The sequence below is a fragment of the Papaver somniferum genome, unplaced genomic scaffold (genome assembly GCF_003573695.1).
Source record: "Papaver somniferum cultivar HN1 unplaced genomic scaffold, ASM357369v1 unplaced-scaffold_135, whole genome shotgun sequence".
NCBI classification, from domain to species: Eukaryota; Viridiplantae; Streptophyta; class Magnoliopsida; order Ranunculales; family Papaveraceae; genus Papaver; species Papaver somniferum.
Genome location: NW_020622713.1, coordinates 3,281,503 through 3,291,139, shown reverse-complemented (window position 1 = coordinate 3,291,139; position 9,637 = coordinate 3,281,503). Strand labels below are relative to the sequence as shown.

General features: G+C 34.8%; 1 long non-coding RNA gene across 1 annotated transcript; it reads right to left on the bottom strand.

The window, feature by feature from the left end:
• Positions 1-5,191: 5,191 nt before the first annotated feature.
• On the bottom strand, positions 5,192-8,512 carry LOC113333922. The gene is made up of 6 exons (XR_003352439.1): positions 7,899-8,512; positions 7,621-7,722; positions 7,407-7,453; positions 6,932-6,981; positions 5,656-5,764; positions 5,192-5,500 (listed from the first exon to the last, which is right to left on the bottom strand). It is a non-coding gene; the product is annotated as an uncharacterized LOC113333922 (long non-coding RNA).
• Positions 8,513-9,637: the final 1,125 nt, after the last annotated feature.

The following is a 9,637-nucleotide window of genomic DNA, read 5'->3' as shown; positions in this document are numbered from 1 at the left end:
TGTTTAGAAAATCTCTCAAAACTAAACACAAGCTCTAATCTTGGTCATATGATCAACAACAACTTTGGTGATCATATATATATAGAACTATGAATTCCTTTTCCTACTCCTATTACCTTATTACATGTCTTTCCTTTTCTTAGAACTAGATGACTTCTAATTCCCTTAGGATTACATCAATTTCCTAATCTTTTCCTAACCAGCTTGTTAGTGACTTCTATGTTGAAGTTAATCCAACATTCTCCCCCTTAAGCTTCAACTGTGCTTGTGAAAAATCTTGTACTCCTATTAATTTCCTCATCTCTTCAAACTTGATCCGAGCCAATGCCTTTGTTAATATATCTTCCTTCTGCTCAGTTCCAGGTATGTGTTCTACGTTAATGACCTCCTTCTCGATGCATTCTCGTATGAAATGATACCTTTTGTGAATGTGTTTCGTCTCCCCATGAAACACTGGATTTTTAGTGAGTGCAATTGCAGACTTATTATCAATCTTGATGAGAACTTTTTCAGGTTCTCTTCCTTTGATTTCACCCAACAGTTCTTGAAGCCATATTGATTGTTTAGCTGCTTCTGTTGCGGCCATAAACTCAGCTTCACAGGATGAGAGGGCTACAGTGTCTTGCTTCTGTGAACACCATGTAATAGGTGCTTCACCTAGATAAAATATATGACCAGTTGTACCTTTTCCATCATCTTGGTCAATATTATGACTGCTGTCACTATAACCAACAATTCCTTTTGATCCTCCTCGACCATACTTCAATCCACAGCTGATTGTTCCTCTTAGATATCTCAATATCTGCTTTATTACATCACCATGAGACTTGCGTGGACTCTGCATATAACGGCTTGCTACTCCCACAGAGAAAGCCAAATATGGTCTTGTGTGTAATAAGTATCTTAGGCATCCAACATTTCTTCTATAACTCGTTGGATCAATCTCTGCTTCTTCTTGTGCCTTTGAAACTTTAAGTCCAAACTCCATTGGTATCTTAGTTGGATTACAAGTTTCAAGTCATGTTTCTTTCAGAATTCTCCTTGCATAAGCTTTTTGTTTAATCTGAATCCCATCATTGTTTCCATTGGTATTGATGATTATGGGTCCTTCGCCTTCATCAATTACTTGACCCCATCTCATGTGAAACATTCATGGATCCCTACTTGGTCCATCATTAGTTTCTTTCCAGTTCCAGTTTTCTTTTTCATCGAATACCACATCTCGACTCACTATTACTCTTTTCGTTGTTGGATTGAATAATCTGTAAGCTTTGGATCCAGGCTCAATTCCTAGATGCACAAGAGTCTGAGATCGATCATCCAGTTTCTTAAGAGTTGCAGAATCAACCTTTGTGTATGCTTTGCAACCAAACACTCTTAAGTGATCTATGTTTGGTATTCTCTTTCGCAAACTTTCATATGGAGTCATGTCTTTCAGAGCTTTCATAGGTATCCTGTTTATTAGGTATGTGGAGTGTCGTACAGCTTCTCCCCATAGATAATTAGGTACCTTCATAGCCTTTAAAGAACTTCTTGTCATCTCCATTGAAGTCCTGTTTCTCCTCTCCACCACTCCGTTTTGCTGTGGTGTATATGGTGCTGTGAGTTTCCTTTTGATTCCATTTGACTCAAAGAACTTGTTGAACTCTAAGGAAGTGAACTCTCCTCCTATATCATTTCTAAGCATTATGTGTCCAAACCTTGCGTGCCACTTCCATGTCTGATCTTCCAGTCTCATATTCAGACACAATGGCCTTCCAATCATGAGACTTATCTTATAGAGTCTATTCTGTGAGCGTGAGACACTAAATAAAAGTCTTCCACTTGGGTCATGAACTGTTATATAATCTTGTCGCATTCTAACATCACATCCAACTTCTGTAGCTTGTCCTAAACTTAGAATGTTGCTTTGTAAGTTTGGGATGAAGTAGATGTTTGTGACAAGCTTCTGTTCTCCGGTCTTGCTCTGAAATAGAATTGATCCTTTCCCTTCAATTTCTACAGAAGATCCATCCTCAAACTTCACTTGTCCTTTGATTTTCTCATTGAGTTCAGAAAAGTAGTGTCTCTTACCAGTCATGTGATTGCTGGCTCCATTATCTAAATACCAGATTCCTTCTTCACCATTCTTTGATTCGTAGTTCTTTGGTATTAGTTTCCCTTCGTTTAAGAATACAACTTCGTGCATGAAAAGAGTTGTATCTGCTTCCCTTGTTTCATTCTTGTTTGCTTCTTCCATCTTTTGTATTCATTCAGGGCATACAGAGGAGAAGTGTCCTGGTTTATCACATCTGTAACAAATAATGTTTGATCTATCCTTCTTTCCTTTCCCTTGGTTTTGATCATTTTGACTTGTTGTTCTATCTTGTGAGTTAAACCTTCCTCCCTTTCCTCGGCCTCTGTTTACTCTACCACCTCTTCCACGACCTCTTCCTCTTGTCGCAGAGTTTTGTTGGTAAGAGTTTGTGTACAAGAGTTTTCCTTGAGTTTCTCCATTGTTTTCTTCATCAAGGATTCTCTCTTCATATGCTTTCAATCTTCCAATTATATCTTCATAGCTAGTCTTCTTTAAATCTAAGACTTGTTCGAGAGAAGCTATGATATGAATATACTTGGATCTTGGTAAACTATTGAGAAACTTCTTTACCAGTTTATCTTCATCAATGGATTGTCCAAGTGACGCAGCTTTTGAGGCTATCTCTGATAGCTTTCCTGCAAAGCTATCAATAGTATCAGTGTCTTTCATCGTCACTCTTTCAAATTCAGACATTAAGGTTTGCAGACGGGCTTCTTTAACTCGATCAGCTCCGAGATTACGTGCCTTTATTGCATCCCAAATTTTCTTTGAAGTTTCATGTTCACCAACTTGTAGAACAAGACATTCTGGTATTGCTTGAAAGAGTAATCCAATGGCAACATTGTTTTTGTCTAGGTCCAATGTAACAGGATTAATTGTTTCCCACACCTTGTAGATTTTCATTAGTACCTTCATTCTCATGGCCCATACTGTGTAGTTTGTGGCGTTGAGGATTGGAACTTGTATTGATGGTGGCGTGAACTGTTTTGCACCCACAATGGTGGTTTCATTTTCCATGGCTCAGAAACAAGCTCTGATACCAATTAATGGCAACTGCAAGATGAAGCTTAGCTTATATAAAGACAACTCTCTTTATTGATGTTTAGAAAATCTCTCAAAACTAAACACAAGCTCTAATCTTGCTCATATGATCAACCACAACTTTGGTGATCATATATATATAGAACTATGAATTCCTTTTCCTACTCCTATTACCTTATTACATGTCTTTCCTTTTCTTAGAACTAGATGACTTCTAATTCCCTTAGGATTACATCAATTTCCTAATCTTGTCCTAACCAGCTTGTTAGTGACTTCTATGTTGAAGTTAATCCAACAAGGATGACCGAAAAAGGAATGTGTAAAGAAAATCCAATGGACCAAAAAAAATCCATGAAATTGAACTTCTCATTGCAAAGTAGAACTGAAGTAAAAGGTTTTGACAATTCCCCAAATAGAGCTGATACAGATGCTACTAAAACGTAACTGCCGGTACCCGAAAAAAATAAAAGGACAGTTCTTAATCACATTCAATAAACCTGTCTAGCAAGAAAAGGACCCATTTTTACGATCCAGCGAAGGAGCATAAACACACCTTCACTGCATAAGATAATTATAATATGAAGGAGCAGAGAAATTTCTTCTGTTTCTTTCGAGCACAACAATTCAACCTTGTGATTAACTGAATAAAAGTTGGCCACAAAAACCCTAACAATACGGAGAGGGGTATGGAGTTTGAAATTTTATGCCAGAGGAAAAATTCTACTTCTTAAAAAACTAAGAAGAACATCTAGTTTAAAACCCAAATCACAAGACTGTGGATAACATCCATGGGAGTGTCAATACATCCACTATATACTATATTACGAAACAATGATATCTTATATTTTTTTGTGACCATTGCTACAGTAATCTCTAGCAATGTTTAATTCATCCAGAATACATCACAAAGAAATTTTTACCAAACCTTAATGGATGAAAAAGTATTAGTACTTACCTCGAGATGGTAATGTGATTTGACGTGTCGGAATAAGGCGTCACGACCTGTTGTTAAAGTCAAGTTAGTTTGATTCATTTGTTAAATAGGCATGACAAATTATAACGACGGTGAAATCACAGTTATACATTTTCTTAATGTCATGAACCTTAGGAATGTCAAGTTTAAGAAGATCTTAGTGTCATTCATGGAGCACATAAAGTACATTCCTAGGAAGAAATACAAAGACATGAATTACAAAAGTTTTTAAACCATGGATATTAAATTGGATTACAAAAAAACAGTATTTTACCTTGATATTTTTTTTTGATATAGGACAATGAGACTACAAAAACAACATGCGTTTCCTTTATTCCATTTATGTTTAGGACTTGCCAGGCTCGTTCGTCATCTAACCCCGTAGTGTTATCTTTACATTGTTTCCGCTGGATGGATGGTATGGGTTTCAAAAAATGCAAAATACAGTAGGCAGCAATACCAATAGAAACAATGAAAACAGGATTAGTTTTACATGTGTGTACCTTATATGCGCATCATTTCAGATGCTGTTATCTTCGCATTTTCCGAAATGAAATGGATTGATTAATCTCTCTCCACTACATACCTCAAAAACTAAGCAAATTAGTTCCTTTCGGAAGACGCAAACAACATGCTTCCAGATACTCCAAAGTCATACTGTGATTTCCCATATCTAATGTGATTAACACCTAAAAGGACTTTAGCGACTTAGCACCCACTTGAAAATTTGTGCTTTGTAAACCCAATTCCGAGGGATGAGCTAATATACTTCCTACAGCTTATATTGAAAATCCCAAAAACTTAGATCTCACTTGTGCAAAAAGGTAACCTCAGCAAAAGAAGATTGAGAATAGTTAATAAGGCTAAAAAGTAGTGTTGTTCATGGTCGGTTTCGGCTCGGTTTCTAACAAAACCAAAACCAAAACCGAAACCACTATTCTCGGTTTCTAATTTTCCAAACCAAAACCGAGCCATCAACCAATGATTTTGGTTTCAGTTTTATCCTTCGGTTTCGGTTTTAACCATTAGGTTTTGGATAACCGATAATTGTGTCAGTCTTAGGTAACTAACTGTTCAAAAAAAAATCACAGAAAATCAAATATCACAAAAAAACCTTGCCTAAATCCATCATTAACATCAAAAGGAATTTACATATATGATTATCTTATCTATGAAATTGGATTTACAAGATGGGTATGTACCCCTAAAAAAGTTACAGGACAATGTAACCAAGAGTTTACAAAGATTGAAGAAGAAACATGTATAACCAGGGATCAACCAAGGTTCCTTGAGAACATGAATCTTGAATGTCCTTGAGTGGGATTTGGGACGTTAAAAGGAATCTTGTGCTTGGAATTTGCAGCTCCTGCAAGATCTACATAATACTCAAGACATCCATCAACATCATCCTGGATTGAAGTAAAAATCAAATAATTGGATCCAAATTTAAACCCACAAACAACCAATCAAACAAAAACATTATTATGTTAAAATTAACATGCAAACATTCAATTGAAAGATGTAATGAATCAGATAATTGAAAAGGGAAAAACAAGTTTCTCACCTCACCAGAAAAAAGAAGAGGTCATAGTATAATATATATCAGTAATCGCCATGTCTCCACCACCACTGCATACAAAAAACACCACCATCACGAACGACGACCACCACATCTTCTCCGTTACAAAAAAAAAAACCCAATCAATTCAACAGTCAGTAAACAATATCTACAACTCTAGAAATAAAAATAAACAATATGGAAAATCCTAAATCAACTTATATTACACAAATAAGCTTTCTCTGTTTTGTATCTGTTCTTCTTAAGCTTTGTTATATTCTTGTTCTTGTAGGAACATGAGAAAGAGATGAGAAAGTAAATAGAAACAGAAGGGGTACTGAGTAGCAGTCGCAGACGAGGAGAAAAAAGAAGATGGGAGAAAAAAAAGAGATTTAGTTTCTAGGGTTTCTAATTTTATACTCTTAATCAATGGGTAGGATTTAAAACCTAAATCTACGGTGGAAAATCAGGATAATAACCCTTCCACTAACAATCGGTTTTTCACTGGGAATTGGTTCGGTTCTTAACAGAAACCAAAACCGAACCACTACTATCAGTTTTTAACATTTTTAATCAAAAATGTTCCATCAATAAATGGTTTGGTTCGGTTTTCTTCTAATCGGTTTGGTTCGGTCCGGTTTTGGGTGAAAACCGGAACCATGTTCACCCTACTAAAAAGCTACACAAACTAAGAAGATATTGGTTACTATAGTATGTACTCAATAGTTTCTCCTGGTACACTATCTAGCAAAACACAATTGGACAAACTCATGGTAAAATGAACTTGTATTCAAAAAACAACTCTGTCGAGGGTACTACAACAAAAATGAAAATTAAAAAACTTTTTATCAAGGTTCAGAGATGTTTTTACCTGATTTATTTTTGTTTACTGGTTTATCAATTTAGATACTTCAAAAAGCAATAATCACACTTCTTACTTTTTAGTTCCACTAATATGATCATTTAAAAGTACTTGATAGAAAACCCAAAAACAAAAATCTTCAAGGGAAAAAAGTAGACGCATTAAGAAAACCAAAAGTGAGATTAAGGGAATCATAATGATTAAGATTACCTAAGAACTAATTAAAACTACTGATTTTTTTACTATGCCCTATATGAGATTGAGGCCTGATAGCAGAAGATTTTATTCTCTTTCAAGTCATCTTAGCCCTAATTTGATTAAAGACCCTAATTTTTTCAAAATTGTTAATTCAACTACAGGGTATTCTAAAAAAATTGATTACTATGCAAAATAAAGATGACAAAAATCCAGTAACATTACCTGCGATGGATCATGGATAAAAGCTGTATGCTAAGTACACCACCAATATTCTGCAGTAAAACATCTAAAAATTTAAGAAACTCCAATAAAGGTCTATCAAGAAAGAGAGATCAAATATAAGAGATGGGGGTCCCTGATTTGGAAAGACATAAAAATATACCTAGTAGTCTTGATGGAATAGGCGTAAGAAAGAAATGGAAAATCCGGTGAAGATGATAAGCTTTGTTGGGGTTTATGTAGCAACATTTCAAGGGGAGAATTGCGGTTCTAGTGTAACTATGAAATTGATTGCCCTGAATCAAAGGGATTGAAATCAGGACAAATACTTGTTTTGGTAATTGAAAAGGTGAACGGGATATCTTTGAGATGAGAGATTTTTTTTAAAAGTCCATGTATGTTTTTATCTTACATCTTACACCCAAACCTAATACATCACAAAACAATTAGAATCAAGCGGAATTCAATTGACATTTACCATTATGAATGTTGATTCTTTTCTCAAAGTCCTCCACCAACCAAAATCTGCAACAATACATCAAAATTTTCAGAAAAATCCATCTTACAAAAAGAATGAGTTAAGAGACAAAACATACTTCCAGTAAAATATACATCTGCCGTTGAAGCCATTTTTATATGAATAGGTGCATTTTCTTTCAGATAACCAAAATGAGAAAGAGAGAATGTCATACCTGGTTTATGATTGATAATTGAGATTCATCTTTGAAGAAATGCTATTGAGTTCCTTCGATGCGTTTTCTTTTTCAGCTTTGAATGATTATTATTTGGTCAGCCTAGAAAAGTTAACATTTGAATCAAATACAAATTTAGGAAAATTTAAACTGGAGATAAAACTGACCTAACAGTCACAATGAAAAATCAAATGAAGATATGGAAGAAACATCATTAAAATTGAAGACATTAATCAAATAGAAAGTCGAAGAAAAATTAAATTGAAGATGGTACTTACCTAATAGTCTCGAGAGAGTATGCGGAAGAAAGAAATGAAGAAACATGGGAAGATGATAACCTATGTTGAGGTTTATGTAAGGGAATATAGAGCTACCGTAAAGCATCAAATTAAATGATTCTAAGGAATTGAATAGCCCTAATTTATTTCTTTTAACGGAAGAGGAGGTTAAGTGAAATGAGGATTCAGTGGTTATGGGTTTTGTAACGGAAGAGGGGATCAAATGCAAAGAGATCTGGGACGTCGGATCCCAGCATGAGATGAGGGTTCATTCTTAGCCACAATTTGTCTTTTGCACTTTTAAAGAAATAGTGGTCGTCGATCGCCATAACACGCTCATCTAGAGCCGTCAGATTTGGAAAAACACATTTGTTTTTGTAAAATAGATTCCTAGGTGGTCTTAGTATCTTTTTTGTCCATTGAAACCCCAAAGTTGCACCATCTTTAACTTTCTTACCACCAGTTATTACATCTTCTTTAGTTTTCTCCATACCGTGTCCAACTTATAAAGTTACGAGACTTTGAAGATAGGGGTGTTTGTTGAATGACACTAGAATTTTTTTTTTGTTTGTATCGTTTCCTTTCCTCCTCAAATTCAATGTAGTTTACTTTTGAATTCATTTCCTGTCTTACAAACGAGTCCAACTTTGTGCACCCTCTAAAACCGGAGTGCACATTCCTCCCCTCCATATTGGAGGAATTTGTTGGCCAAAACCACCTTGACTCTACCTTTTCTCCGGTTCCATTAAATACGTTTTCCTATTTATTTTTTTATTTTTATTCTTCTATTATTGGATAATACTAAATAGGAATTCTATTAAAAATTGGTTCTCTTTCCTTATTCTCCGTCGTTCTTAATAATCAAAGTTGGCTTATCTTCATCGTTCTTTCGATAGTTCTTTCAAAATAAGAATTTATCAATCATATTCGGCTGAATTTATCTTATTTTTTATATTCTATCGATATCTATCGATTTGGAATTTTCAAAGAAATTTTCTTGTTATCCTAATACTAGTTTGAAAAACTTCAAGCATGAAATACGTAATTATCATGCGTTTTTCTTTTTTCTCCGGGATCTATGAGGAAGATTTAATTTTGGTGGAAAAGGATTCCTGAGATAACAAAGATTTTGTGTAAGGATGATTTGAATTTCCAATTGAGCATGGAATTTAATCAGTATTTTTTTTTGAAGCATGGAATTTAATCATTTGAGTACATACTATATATGGATCCACGTCCAGAGAGTGTAAGGATAATTAGGATTTTAAAAAGTTACGTATGATATAGATAGTCAAATACGACATGATGATAGTTAATCATTTTTTCATTAAAAAATTTTTACATATACATATGATCATCAACATTATTAGTAAGTTAATCAAAAGTACAGAGTTGATAACAGTCCCTAAACATTCTTGAGATTTTTTAAAGCCAGATTTTATAGTATGTATCTCTTTCAGAACGAAAGCTAATTCAAATGACGAACTGGAAGACATTAAAAGAAGAGCAAGATGGTGGAGCGCCAAGTGGAGAGATTATTTTGTTTTCTTTGAGTGAAAATAGGAAATTACAATAAAAAAGGCATCAAGCAAATAGTGGTTTTGTGGCCACCCGTTCCTCCAATAGGGAGGGGAGGAATGTGCACCCCGGTTTTAGAGGGGTGCACAAAGTCGGACTCACATATGATCATACATATACATATGATATAGATAGTCAAATACGACATGATGATAGTTAAT